Source organism: Eleutherodactylus coqui, chromosome 6, assembly GCF_035609145.1.
Source record: "Eleutherodactylus coqui strain aEleCoq1 chromosome 6, aEleCoq1.hap1, whole genome shotgun sequence".
Classification (NCBI taxonomy): domain Eukaryota; kingdom Metazoa; phylum Chordata; class Amphibia; order Anura; family Eleutherodactylidae; genus Eleutherodactylus; species Eleutherodactylus coqui.
In genome coordinates, this window is record NC_089842.1 from 92,659,138 (window position 1) to 92,669,613 (window position 10,476).

Here is a 10,476-nt window from a genome sequence, read left to right on the forward strand (position 1 = left end):
CGTATAGGGTTGTGGAAACGGAGTCCTTCAAAAGTATCATGGAGGCGGCGGCCCCGCGCTACTCAGTTCCCAGTCGCCACTACTTTTCCCGATGTGCCGTCCCAGCCCTGCACGACCACGTCTCCCGCAACATTGTGCGCGCCCTCACCAACGCGGTTACTGCCACGGTCCACTTAACTACGGACACGTGGACAAGCACAGGCGGGCAGGGCCACTACATCTCCCTGACGGCACATTGGGTGAATTTAGTGGAGGCTGGGACAGAGTCAGAGCCTGGGACCGCTCACGTCCTACCCACCCCCAGAATTGCGGGCCCCAGCTCGGTGGTGGTATCTGCGGAGGTGTATGCTTCCTCCACTAAAGCACCCTCCTCCTCCTCCTCCTCCTCCTCATCCTCCTCTGTCTCACAATCAAGATGTGTTAGCAGCAGCATGTCGCCAGCAGTCGGTGTCGCGCGGTGTGGCAGCACAGCGGTGGGCAAGCGTCAGCAGGCCGTGCTGAAACTACTCAGCTTAGGCGATAAGAGGCACACGGCCCACGAACTGCTGCAGGGTCTGACACAGCAGACCGACCGCTGGCTTGCGCCGCTGAGCCTCCAACCGGGCATGGTCGTGTGTGACAACGGCCGTAACCTGGTGGCGGCTCTGCAGCTCGGCAGCCTCACGCACGTGCCATGCCTGGCCCACGTCTTTAATTTGGTGGTTCAGCGGTTTCTGAAAAGCTACCCACGCTTGTCAGACCTGCTCGTAAAGGCGCGCCGGCTCTGCGCACATTTCCGCAAGTCCCACACGGACGCTGCCACCCTGCGCACCCTGCAACATCACTTTAAGCTGCCAGTGCACCGACTGCTGTGCGACGTGCCCACACGGTGGAACTCTACGCTCCACATGTTGGCCAGGCTCTATGAACAGCGTAGAGCTATAGTCGAATACCAACTCCAACATGGGCGGCGCAGTGGGAGTCAGCCTCCTCAATTCCTTTCAGAAGAGTGGGCCTGGTTGGCAGACATCTGCCATGTCCTTGGTAATTTTGAGGAGTCTACCCAGGTGGTGAGCGGCGATGCTACAATCATTAGCGTCACCATTCCTCTGCTATGCATCTTGAGAAATTCCCTGCAAACCATAAAGGCAGCTGCTTTGCGCTCGGAAACGGGGGCGGGGGAAGACAGTATGCCGCTGGATAGTCAGGGCACCCTCCTGTCTATTTCTCAGCGCGTACAGGAGGAGGAGGAGGAGCATGAGGAGGATGAGGAGGAGGGGGAAGAGACAGCTTGGCCCGCTGCTGACGGTACACCGGCTGATTGCCTGTCATCCTTTCAGCGTGTATGGCCTGAGGAGGAGGAGGAGGAGGAGGATCCTGAAAGTGATCTTCCTAGTGAAGACAGCCATGTGTTGCGTACAGGTACCCTGGCACACATGGCTGACTTCATGTTAGGATGCCTTTCTCGTGACCCTCGCGTTGCACGCATTCTGGCCACTACGGATTACTGGGTGTACACACTGCTCGATCCACGGTATAAGGAGAACCTGCCCACTCTGATTCCCGAAGAGGAAAGGGGTTCGAGAGTGTTGCTATACCACAGGACCCTTGCGGACAAGCTGATGGTAAAATTCCCAGCCGACAGCGCTAGTGGCAGAAGGCGCAGTTCCGAGGGCCATGTTGCAGGGGATGTGCGTAGATCGAGCAGCATGTACATCCCAGGCAGTGCAACAGTCTTTAAGGGCCTGGCCAGCTTTATGGCTCCCCACCAAGACTGTGTCACCGCTCCCCAGTCACGGCTGAGTCGGCGGGAGCACTGCAAAAGGATGGTGAGGGAGTACGTAGCGGATCGCACGACCATCCTTGGTGACGCCTCTGCCCCCTACAACTACTGGGTGTCGAAGCTGGACACGTGGCCTGAACTAGCCCTGTATGCCCTTGAGGTGCTTGCTTGTCCTGCGGCTAGCGTGTTGTCGGAGAGGGTGTTTAGTGCGGCTGGGGGAATCATCACAGATAAGCGTAGCCGCTTGTCAACCGACAGTGCCGACAGGCTAACACTCATCAAGATGAACAAAGGCTGGATTTCGCCAGACTTCTGTTCTCCACCAGCGGACAGCAGCGATACGTAAGCAATACGTAGGCTGCACCCGCGGATGGAAGCTACGTTCTCTCTCACCATCCAAAACGGGGACATTTCTGCTTCATCAATCTGTGTCTAATATTCCTCCTCCTCCTCCTCCTGCTCCTCCTCCTGAAACCTCACGTAATCACGCTGAACGGGCAATTTTTCTTAGGGCCACAAGGCTCACTCAAATAATTTTTCTGAACAATTTTTATAAGTTTCAATGCGCTTAAAAGCATTGGAACTTTAACTTGAACCAATTTTTCGTTACACTGGGCTGCCTCCAGGCCTAGTTACCACTTAAGCCACATTAACCAAAGCGATCAATGGGTTTCACCTGCCCTCTTGGCTAGCCATGGCCAATTTTTGGGATGTACATTAGTACTGTTGATACAGCAATTTTTGTGGGCCCTCGCCTACAGTGTAATCAAATTAATTTTTAGCCCACCTGCATTACAGCTGACGTTACCTCAGCTGTGTTGGGCAATGCAATGGGATATTTTTGTGTACCGCCGGTGGGTTCCAGGGAGCCACCCATGCTGTAGGTGCACACTGAGTTTTTAATACTTCTGTACACTTCTAAAGAACCCGTCTGACTGGGGCATGCAGTGTGGGCCGAAGCCCACCTGTATTACGCACGACATTACTACCTCAGCTGTGTTGGGCAATGCAATGGGATATTTCTATGTACCGCCGGTGGCTTCCTGGCACCCACCCAGGCAGTGGGTCCACAGGGAGTTAAACCTACATGTGTCCACTTGTAAAGAACCCCAGTCTGACTGGGGCATGCAGTGTGGGCCGAAGCCCACCTGCATTACGCACGACATTACTACCTCAGCTGTGTTGGGCAATGCAATGGGATATTTTTGTGTACCGCCGGTGGGTTCCAGGGAGCCACCCATGCTGTAGGTGCACACTGAGTTTTTAATACTTCTGTACACTTCTAAAGAACCCGTCTGACTGGGGCATGCAGTGTGGGCCGAAGCCCACCTGTATTACGCACGACATTACTACCTCAGCTGTGTTGGGCAATGCAATGGGATATTTCTATGTACCGCCGGTGGCTTCCTGGCACCCACCCAGGCAGTGGGTCCACAGGGAGTTAAACCTACATGTGTCCACTTGTAAAGAACCCCAGTCTGACTGGGGCATGCAGTGTGGGCCGAAGCCCACCTGCATTAACCCTTTCCAGTCCACTGTGTGACCTGTGAAGACATTAGGGTTTAAGGCTGTACAGCTCCGTTGTTGGTAGACGTCCGTCGGGGTTCTCTTACTGTATATTGCCAGCCTCTCTGCTGTCGGAGCCTATCCTGCGTGTCAGCTCATGCAGTACTGGCTTTAGCCAGCATATAGCGCCGTTGTATAACAGCAGAAAAAGAGTAAGCCCCCTAGGAAAACCATATACAAATTGGATTGGAAAGGGTTAAGCACAACATTACTACCTCAGCTGTGTTGGGCAATGCAATGGGATATTTCTATGTACCGCCGGTGGCTTCCTGGCACCCACCCATGCTGTAGGTGCACACGGAGTTTTTACTACATCTGTACACTTATAAAGAACCCCAGTCAGACTGGGGCATGCAGTGTGGGCCGAAGCCCACCTGCATTAAGCACGACATTACTACCTCAGCTGTGTTGGGCAATGCAATGGGATATTTCTGTGTACCGCCAGTGGGTTCCAGGGAGCCACCCATGCTGTGGGTCGACAGGGACTTCACAATAGGGAGTTGTACCTGCCTGTGTCTATGAATTAAAAAGCCCGGTCTGACTGGGGCATGCAGACACCTTGACAGAATGAATAGTGTGTGGCACATAGGTTCCCCATTGCTATGCCCACGTGTGCAGCTCCTGATGGCGGTGGCACAGGATTCTATTTCTCATTGCTTCTGTACAGCATTGTGGGCTATCGCTCCGCCACTTTTAAAGAGGGTCGCTGCCTAGCCGTGCCAACCTCTGCAGTGTGTGCCTGCGGTCCCTCGTCATGGCAGACGCAATTCTAAATAGACATGAGCGTGGTGTGGCATGAGGGCAGCTGAAGGCTGCGCAGGGACACTTTGGTGTGCGCTGTGGGGGGGAGGGGGGGCGGTTGGGCAGCATGTAACCCAGGAGAAGTGTCAGTGGAGTGTCATGCAGGCAGTGATTGTGCTTTGTTGGAGGTAGTGTGGTGCTTAGCAAAGGTATGCCATGCTAATGAGGGCTTTTCAGAAGTAAAAGTTGTTGGGAGGGGGGGGGGCCCACTCTTGCCGGTATTGTGGCTTAATAGTGGGACCTGGGAACTTGAGATGCAGCCCAACATGTAGCCCCTCGCCTGCCCTATCCGTCACGGTGTCATTCCCATCACTTTCCTGAATTGCCCAGATTTTCACACAGGAAAACCTTAGCGAGCATCGGCGAAATACAAAAATGTTCTGGTCGCCCATTGACTTCAATGGGGTTCGTTGTTCGAAACGAACCCTCGAGCATCACGGGAAGTTCGTTACGAATAACGAACACCCGAACATTTTGGTGTTCGCTCATCTCTACATACAATATCAAATATCATTGAAAATGTGACATGCAGCTCAATGATAATACTGGGCATTAGACACCAATAGTACAATCAGTTATGTCACCATGGTAGTGGCTAAGGTTATATATTTTAAGCATCAACTCTTGGTGCTATCCTTTAATCAGATGATCGTACAGCAGGAGTTGGTTGCCCATCAGTTGGTGTGATAGTCCCCTTCATGACTGATAAGATGCAATACTAGAAGTAGAATAGGTCTTGATTGTGATGTTGACATTGCAGTAGCCATCTACCCTAAGTCACTGTGTAAAGTCAGAAGTAATATGCTATCCCCAAAATTGCAGACTTTACCATATGATATGTGCATATTTCAGCTGCCTCACCATCATTTCGTTAAATCAGAATCAAATGTGACACTTTCCCACAGAATCGAATACTGGTTTGTTGGAATCGAATATACATTTCTCTTCTTAGTTTATGATGAAATTTGAAAACTTCTCATAAGACGTTTCCCCGGCAGTAAGTATTTACAATATGAAACTTTGTACCATATCATTGTAGACCACTGTATACACATGGGTATCTAGACACTTTCAGAGAACATTGGTTGTAGGCCTTTAGGTCACGATGGCTCCATTACAGCATGTAGTAATGACAGATATGGATGGTCAAATACCTGCCAAGCTGCTCTTATGTTTCATATTGAGCTGTCATTGCCGAAGGTTGTTAAAAAACTGATGCTCATCTTCCCTACTTACAAGACGTATTAGGTGGTCTTGTCTATCCATTTATGGGAACTATAAGCTAATTATATTACTAATATAGGATTAGTTTGATTCTCTCAAATAGTATTTAGGAAAACCTGACTGTATTCAAGATACACCTTGAATGAGACTTCTCGTTCATCTACAGTTTGCCCATAACACGAAATTAGATTAAATTTGGTCTTGACCTCCTAATGACCACCACTTGGCCAGCAGCAAAGGTCTAAATGTAGAAAGGTAAAGATTTAAAAACATCAACTATGATCAGAGAAGATGTCATACATCAACTTGTGAGTGGTTATTCATTCTCAATTTCTTGTTTATTTCAGGTTGGGTGGATAAGGAGCTTTATTATTAAAGATCCTTCACGCTTGAATGAAGATGCCCTATTATAGGAAAAATTTTTTTGAATGTACCTGTTGTATAATTGTATATAATTAGTCACGTAATGTAAATAAATAAAATTAATTTTAAATAGTGGTGATTTGTTGTTTTTTTATGTTGTAGAAATAGACAACACCCTACATATAGTATAGTAAAAGTATTGTAGATAAACTGAGCAGTTACTATTGTGGCTGTAGGAGTTCTCCTTTAAATTTAGAATCAGCAATAAGACTATTAGGATGGGAATTCTCTCATGTGTCCAAATTAATTAACGAGGATGATCGGAGAAAGACATCAACTGTGTGAAGTCACCACTCTGCTCTTTTTTGCCGAGCCAGCCCAGTTAACTTCATTTAAAGTGCAAAGTAGGACAAAGAAAAGTATAGTGTCCAGTCATGGTGGACAACTCCTTAGAAAGTAGCAAATCATACAAATTCTAACACCGATGAATGAATAAATTATGACGTGCCGCTTACATCAGTTACATTGATAAGAGTGAAAGACTACGGATACAATGACTAAATATGGTCTTTAGAAAACGCTGTTTCTACTACAAGGACAGCTCAGTCAGACTAAATATTAATCCTTGAATAGCAAATGTAACACAGAATACTAAATACTTTCACATGGCCTAATAGGCTAGAAATGAGAGAATAGAAGCTTATTTGAGTAGACTACATCAGTGGATGTTTTGGAGCTCTTGCTTTGTGTAACTTTCCTAGGAAAGGATGGGTTGTTGATGTAACCACCACAGCAAGTCTAGTCAGTCTTTAGGTAACCAACACTGGCAAATGTACCTCCGCTAGCCTGTCATTTTATGGGATGGTGAGATTATTCTTGCTCCTTGGAAGTGCCCTTATTGTGATTTAAGACTTATATGGAAATGGGTACAACACACTGTTAAGTTTCAGCTATAAATTACCCAGAAGACCTTCATTCCATAGTAAAAGGTTTTACCATTGAGGAGACCGTAGGAAAGATGTGGGCTCTCTTTAAGAGCAAGAACCAACAGCAGATTAAGCAAAGGCTGGAGTGTTTGAGTCAAAGTTTGATGCTGATATTTTGGCAGGAGAAAGAGCTTCTTATTCCTTGGTAGAGGGACATACTTTCTTGGTGAAGACTCCCAAGGCTGTGTTGGAGAACAGGGACATTGTAAAATAATCTCTACTGCATTATACATGGTATCTGTGTGGTCGGACAATTGATTTAAAATCATTGCCAAGTACCCTTCTCCCATGAAGGACACAAGTATGGTTCAATCAAGGTTTGTAGAGGGCCCTGGGCAAAATAAAATATTTGGTGGACACAATGCCATGCCCAGTTTTTAGTTCCTGGAAAATAAGCAGAGTCAGAGGTTTCTAACAGCCATTTACCCCCCCCCCCCCCCCCTCCCCTCACCTCACCCCACCGCCTACTTCCTTTTGCAATATACATGCACCCTGAGCTACCAGATTTCTTCAAGTTAGCAGAACAGGCAGATGGGACAATAGAACTCAGAGCAAGCATATGTGGCATGTAAGTGTAGGCGAGCCAATGTGGGGGAGACCACAGGTAAACAAGATAGATGTCACGGGTGGGTCTGCGATCCCTCCCAACAATAGAGGCAAAGGGCCTGGCTCGGTTGCGCGCAGTGGCAAAGGGTTTACTATGGATAGAAATTATCAACAGTGGTTTGTCACATGACCCCAGTACCTCTTTCTGAATGGTAGCCCAAGAAATAAATGACACGAATCCTTTTCGCTTTGCTTCCAAACTGGAAGTACTCCGTTTACTTCAGCTTTTTGCTAGCATTCAAAAACAACATGTACAGTTTATTTGAAATGCAGAGGCATTGTTTTGCATTGACAATAACGTTCTTCCAAGTTTCAGCTTAACGCAAGACAGTTTTAAACTTCAATGCTCTCATTTAAAAAGTACTTGGTGAGAGAACAGATGCACACTGCCAGGGCTCTGCCATTGCTGAACAGGATTTTGGTTCATCCTGCAATCTAGGAGCCTGGGACAGCTAGCAACACCTGTGCGCTGTTCTCCTGGAGGCTGAGGATCAGATAGTGCCCCCTCTAAGGCCTAATGTCCACGGGGAAAATCAGGCCCGCTACGGATTCTACATGGAGAATCTGTAGCGGGTCCCTCCTGCCCCGCGGACATGAGCGCTGAAAATCAGAATTAACTCACCGCAGCGGAATGGGCAGATCTTCTCTTCACAGCCAGATCTTCTTTCTTCGGCCAGCGGATGTGCTCGGCACGCCGGCTGCGGGCCGGGCACATCCACCGGGTCGAAAAAAGAAGATCCGGCCGTGAGGAAGATAAGAGGTGCCCGGTCTGCTGCGGGTAAGTTAATTCTTATTTAGGTCTCCCTTCAATAGAAGCCTGCGGGAGCCGTCCCCGCGGGAGACCCGCACGAAAACGGAGCATGGTCCGGATTTTTTCATGCTCCATTTTTTTAAAATTCCCTTTTATTGACCATCCGCAGGTATTTATCTACCCCCGGGTAGTCAATGCATCCCTACAGGATGCGGATCCGCATGCGGGTGATCCTCTGCGGATCTAAAATGCTATTCTGCTCGTGGACATGAGGCCTAAAGCAGATCAGTGAGCGCAGGCACCAGCAGAAACTGTGGCCTGGTGAGGCCTGCACATCCCCAGCCTCAATTACTCAGACCATCCAGACACAGAGGGAGACAGTAACAGCCTCACCTGTCAGCTGTGGAGCTCATCGCAGACCCAACCATCCTCTGGACATCGGTGGTGAGGAGGAAAAGTCCCTGCAGTGCCATGTAGCTGTCGGCTGGGCGGGGGAGAAGGTGAGGAGAAGCAGAGAGCCTGCTCCACTCTGGAGAGGGGAGGGGGAGCCTGCCAGCTCAGAGCCTGTAGTGACTGCAACGGCCATTAAATCAGGGGACCCTGGTTTTCACACCAGAGCTCCAGGATACCGCTACCCACGGGACAGAACAGCAGGGCAGAGTACTCACACATTGACCTGCTGTGCCTGGGATCGCTGCTCTGGAGGAGGAGGAGGTGAGAGGTCTGCTCACTGCCACCTTGTTATCCTGCAGTCAGTGCACCAGCCATAGTTGGAGGTTCTGTGGGGCACATAAACTGGTCTACTGTTGGCCCCATAGTCCTAACACTTCCATAGATTTATATATCCACCTCTAGGTCTTTGCAATAAGGGACTGTAACTTCCAAACCTATACCAATTAGGTGGTTCCTCTGCTGCCACCCAATGGTGAGAATCTGCACAGCAATGTCATCTATGTATAAAATCACCAATTGCTGCTTGATTTAAAGGGGTTGTCCCGCGGCAGCAAGTGGGGATATACACTTCTGTATGGCCATATTAATGCACTTTGTAATATACATCGTGCATTAAATATGAGCCATACAGAAGTTATTCACTTACCTGCTCCGTTGCTGGCGTCCCCGTCGCCATAGTGCCGTCTAACTTCAGCGTCTAATCGCCCGATTAGACGTGCTTGCGCAGATGGGTCTTTTCCCTTCGGCTCTGTCTGGCAGCAGCGGCGTTCTGGCTCCGCCCCCTTGTACGCATCATCGCATAGCTCCGCCCCCATCCCATGTGCCGATTCCGGCCAATCAGGAGGCTGGTTGACGAGCGGGTTCCTGACCTGCATCTATTTGATCCCTCGTTGCTCGCTGGGACGACGGGGGAACAAGGTAATAAATAACGCTTCACACACCAATCCACTCTTAGCGCTATGACAAACATCAGGTACACACCAGAACAAGAATACATGAGCTCCGACATTAAATTGGTTTTGTGGAATATGGCAGGCCTCAACACGCCAATTAAGCATAAGAAGGTCCTCACCCACTTGTGGCACCTTAGACCGGATGTTGTCTTTTTACAGGAAACGCATTGGAAGTCTGGATCTGGAGCCTCCTTGAGGGCCTCTTGGTTAGACTCCTGCTACACTGCTAGCTATACATCCAAGACACGTGGCGAGGCCATTCTCTTTCTAAGGGGCCTGCCATACTCCATAGAATAGGAGCTAGCTGATGAGGGTAGATATCTGCTATTAACAGTAAATATCTACATTGAACACTATACTTCTCAATTTATATGCCCCAAATCATCCAAACTAGATTTTTTCGCCAAAATTACCTCCTTCATACTCCAGAGACAGGACACACACTTAGTTGTAGGGGGGACTTTAACACCACTATTTGCCCAACCCTAAACAAATCCTCGCTAAATGCGTCCCACACGCAACCCTCTAAAGATCTGACATCTTATGGAACTGGGAATGCTTTGCGACCCCTGGCGCACAACCAATTCCCCCTCCAGAGAATATACCTTTTACTCCTTGGCCCATCAGAGCTTCTCCAGGATAGATTTCTTTCTTATCCCGTTCTCCCTTTTTGACAGGTTCTCTGCCACAGAAATACTTCCCATAGCAATCATGGACCATGCCCCGATTACTATGTCCCTCAGCGGTAGAAACATAAACCAAAGTACAAATGGGTTAGCGCTCCTGAACAATACACACCGTTGGTGCTAATATTAACGTGTGTTAGAAGAAAAAAACACACTTACCCGGTGTATGGCAGAGACCTATGCACAGATCACTGCCACCACCCGATATCCAGAAAAGCCTGTAAATAGTTGCTGCTGGTAAATCCCTCAGAATCCCTCAGGGCTAGACTGCGGGAGAGCTCCTGCGGATCCTCCGTCCCCCTGGCCAGGGAGCCGCTAAAGTGTT

The 10,476-nt window shown here is 48.9% G+C and overlaps 1 pseudogene; it reads left to right on the forward strand.

The window, feature by feature from the left end:
* LOC136633651 (potassium-transporting ATPase alpha chain 2-like) overlaps positions 1-5,752 on the forward strand; it is a 66,560-nt pseudogene extending 60,808 nt beyond the window's left edge.
* Positions 5,753-10,476: the final 4,724 nt, after the last annotated feature.